This window comes from Gossypium arboreum, chromosome 4 (genome assembly GCF_025698485.1).
Source record: "Gossypium arboreum isolate Shixiya-1 chromosome 4, ASM2569848v2, whole genome shotgun sequence".
NCBI classification, from domain to species: domain Eukaryota; kingdom Viridiplantae; phylum Streptophyta; class Magnoliopsida; order Malvales; family Malvaceae; genus Gossypium; species Gossypium arboreum.
In genome coordinates, this window is record NC_069073.1 from 118489602 (window position 1) to 118494263 (window position 4662).

General features: G+C 31.3%; 1 long non-coding RNA gene across 1 annotated transcript; it reads right to left on the bottom strand.

Annotated features, from left to right (window-relative positions):
* Positions 1–799: 799 nt before the first annotated feature.
* On the bottom strand, positions 800–1892 carry LOC108459676 (uncharacterized). Its single transcript, XR_001867400.2, has 2 exons — positions 1462–1892; positions 800–1174 (listed from the first exon to the last, which is right to left on the bottom strand). It is a non-coding gene; the product is annotated as an uncharacterized LOC108459676 (long non-coding RNA).
* Between the last annotated feature and the right edge of the window lie 2770 nt (positions 1893–4662).

Genomic DNA, 4662 nt, shown 5'->3' on the forward strand with positions numbered 1-4662 from the left:
GAAAACGGTGATGATTTCTTGTAAGTGTCAACGAGCGATAACTCCAAGCTCACGTCTGAGTAAATCCTAGATTTGGGATGTTCTTTTCACATGTGTCCCAATAAAGAATGGTTTTCCACATACACTTCGGTTGAAGGTGGAGTTGTGCGCATGGGAAACGATTCATCTAGTAAGGTAATTGGTATTGATACTGTTAAAATTAAGATACACGATGGGACGATTATGACACTCTTAGATGTCAGGTATGTACCTGATTTACGAAAGAATCTCATCTCATTGAGTATCTTAGACTTGAAAGGATGCAGAATCAACATCAAGTCGAGCGGCATTAAAGTATCTCCTAGAGCTTTCGTTTTGTTAAAAGGTAAAAGAATCGGCAGTCTTTAGATTCTGAAAGGTTCTACAGTGATCGGTGAAATAGGACGTCCCTCGTCTGTTATGGAGTTGAAGTCAAATCGTTTGGAGCAGAAGCAACTTAGTCATAGGAGGGAAAAAGGTATGACCGTTTCGTTGAAGAGATGTTCTCTTTTGGATGCAGGTTTTGAAAAGTTAGGGCACTGTGTTCATGAAAATCAAACTCGAGTTAGTTTTGATTTGGTAGTGTACAAGTCGAATGCTAGAAGTCTTCCAGTTTCTAAGTACAAATTCGACTCAGTTAACTCTCTACATAATTCAAGATAGGCTTGTGGCGAGCTTTGGCAAAGATAGCGTTGTGGAAATATGAGTCAATGTGGAGATTTGTTAAATATGACTCCTATTTTCAGTCAAATTTGAGATATAATCTTTCAGTTAAACTCTGTTTATTTGTTTCAATCAAACATTGATTAGTTTATATTGTTTTATTATTATTTGACCTATGAATTTAACCTATAAATAGGCTCTTTTACAACATTAGAAATTACACTTGTGGGTACCAATTTTTGCCCAGGCCCATTTACCATTAAAGCCCAAATTTTTAAACCAAAAACAAACCCCAAAGATCAAAAACAGACCCAATTTTAAAACCCAAATACTTAACCCTAACCCACAAACCCCAAAAACATTTTTCAGCCAAGACCCTAGCCTCCAACTGCCTCCATGCTTCCACTACCCACGTTCTCCACCACCACGCACTCCACCTCGCATGTCCGGCCAACGAGCGTGAAGCACGACCCACGCCCCACGTCCATTATATCTGCGACTTCAGCAAAGAGATAAGAAGAAACTGTTTGTATTTTGGCTATAAAGCCTTCATTTTTTTCATTGTAAAGAGGGTTTTCTTTTTTTCTTTCTTTTTTTCCAGAAAAATAGAACACGAAATACAAAATATACACAAAATCAATTACAAAGAAATAAGTGCAAAGGAAATTTAAAAGGTGATCCTTTAATTTTGATCTTCTATTACTTCAGTTCATTCTTCTTTTTTTTCCTTTCTTTCCATACATACAAAAATATAAAAAAGGAAGAGGAGAAAGATCATACCTGAACCCACCGTCGCGGCGTCGGAGAAGCCCTCTCTGAAATCGAAGCTTGGTTCAAAATGGCGGTTGAGCTGCTTCTCTCGGATTTGTCGAAGAAGAGCAGAAAAGGGGGGGTTTCAAAGATGGAATATCCTTTGTTTTAAGCAGTAAATGAGTTTTAATAATTTTTTTTTGGTTAAAAAAGAGACAAATCAAACGGCGCTCTAAATGGGTGAATTTGTGCATTTTTACCCCAAATGGGTAAATTCCACATCTAGTTCCTCGCTTTTGTGTCCTCATTTGATTTTTGCCCTTTTTGTATGCCTTTTGTTTTTAAATTTTTTCCCTGAGATTTATGCGCTATTACAGTTTGGTCCACGTTGAAATGCTGCGTTCAGGGGCAGGGGATAATTTACGTTTTCAATCCTTATACATTCACACGCATTGCGTTTTGGTCCGCAATTCTATTTTAATGATTTGTTTTGTATATAAACTGTCCCTTTGATTTTGTTTTTCTTTCAATTGAGTCTTAGTTGTTATTTTTAAAGAATAAACATTTTTTTTGTTGATTTCACACTGCTCTTTTTTAAGTTTTTTATGTACGTATTTGTTTATTTTAAACACTTTCATGTATTATGGTACTTTAATATATATATTATTTATGTTAGGCTTTTTCCATTTCATATATTATACATGTATATATTTTTACTATGTATATTACTCCTATGTATTATTCATTTTGAAACTTATTTATGCATTATTATATAATTTTTTTTTTTACATTTCTAATTCCATGTAAATTATTTATTTTATGGCATTGATTTTAAAATTCATTCGTATGATACTGTTTTAATATATTACTTATTTATGTTTTTTAAGTTTTATATCCATTATTTGTTTAAAAGTTTTGGTGTTACCCTATAGTAGTGTCTAATGTTTTAAAAATTTCCTATCTTCCCTATTGTTCATTTTTTTAAAGCTTGATATTTTATTTGGATATTTTGCTTGGAACCTCTTTCAAGTTGGCGGTTAAATCATTAATTTATTATATTATTTTTATCATTTTTTACTACTATTGTACATTATTATTATTTTGGGTTACTTTTTTTTTAAATTATCTTTATATGATATTCATTTTTTCTATTTTATTAAAAGTTAATTATTTTAAATATAATTTATTATATTTATTATTATTTATTATTTATCATTATCGTTAGCTTAGCATCGTTATTATTTTAATTTTATTATTATTATTATATTTAGTAATACTATTGATATATTGCTATTATTGTCATGCTTATTATATTATCATATTTATGACTATTGTTGTTTCCATTTTTTTATTTATTAAAAACTTTTTTTTGTTATTAATATAGGGTTAGCATGATTCTCATATTGTCATTTTTATGTCATCCATCATTATTTATCATTTTTTCCTCCCCAAATTTTAGTTGTTTTAGTTCTTTTATTCCATAATGTATTCTCAACTTGTTTTAACATAAAAACAATTTTCTATACTTAATCGTTTTAAAAAACGTGCCCTACAGTATTGGGTTCATCTTTTTTTATTCGATTTAGGTATTTTATTCAACATTTTGTTCCCAAACTTTTTAATAAAGGCAATTTTCTATACTTAATCGTTTTAAAAAACGTGCCCTACCGTACTGGGTTTCGTTTTTTATTCAATTTAAGTATCCGAATATCCTTCTTAATCGATTTATTCTTTAAATTTTCTCCTAAACAATGGCAATTTTCGATACTTGGAAGCTCGAAAAATTGTACCCTACCGTATTGGGTTTCGGTTTTTTGTTCGATTCAAATATTCGAATATCCTTCTTATTGAATTTCTCCAAGTTTTGAAAAGTGGAGGCAGTGTTCTGTATTTAAAAAATTCGAAAAATCATGCCCTGCCGTAGTGGGTTGTGGCTTTACGTTTGATTTAAATATTCGAATACCCTTTTTTTTTAAAAAAGAAAGTGCTCAAATTTTTAAATAAAAGACAAGCTCATAATCGGGGATCAAAAACGATATGTCCTACCGTACTGGATGTGACGTTTTATCTTGAAGCGAGATGGTCTTTAACTCATGTTTAATTTACTCAAATGTTTCAAAAAGGATGATCGTACTTTAAAATATTTTCAAATATTTAATTTTCGACATTAAGACATAAACTAATCAATAAAGTACCGATTTTGGGCGTATTGGGGGTGTTAATCCTTCCACATACGTAACTGACTCCCGAGCCTATTTTCTCAAAATTCGTAGACCAAAATGTTTTATAAGGTGGCCCAATCACACCACAAAAAGGATTGGTGGCGACTCCGAATTTTCATTTTCAAAAGTCGATTCCCCGTTTTAAAAAAATGGTTTCGACAACACCCATTAAATATTAGAACTCATAATACATTTAGAGAATTTTGTGTTTACGTTTTGAGGGTTCTTTGTTTTCAGGTTTTCGGGGTTTAGTTTTTATCTCCATCTTTTATACTCTTCGTTCTTTTGCCATTATAGTAAACTTATCTTTGCCTGTGGTTTTTTATCCTCTTTGGAGGGGTTTTTCCACGTTAAATTTGTGTGTTCAATTTCTCAATTTATTCCGCTATTTTTTTTTTACTTGTTGCTTAACCGGGTCGATCCTAACAGGAGGATTTAACATATTTTATCCTAGGAAGAAAGGTGGTTCGTACAATACATTCCTAGAGAAAATAATCAGGCAGTAGACACTTTAGGCAAAATGACTTTTGCAATCGCCTATAGAGATCCAAAAAATTTTAGAAGAAGATATTACTAGGAGTACCTTGTCCCCCAGTTCTACTATGTAATCTTTTGATATCTCTTTAAACTGTTTTTTACACCCTAAGAAAAAGAAAAATCTCATTTTTGACCCTTTATAATTGATGAAATTTTAAATTAGTACATAATAAAATTGAACTTTAATTCTTCAACATTATAATATTTTGATTTTACATTATTAAATTAGTAAAATTACCACTATGCTTGACACATGCAATTGCTTTCCTTGGCACTCTAGTTAGTGACTTCTCTCCCCTCGCCCTCGGTGACCTACCTGGAGATCGAAATATACAGTTTTCTAACTTTGCCCTATTGCCAGCTCCCTTGTGGGTCATATTTAAATATAGGTACAAAAAATCTTCAAGGAAAATACATAAAAATTTAAGAAAATCCTGAATAAATAAAATCCGAATAACATAAATAAAAAATA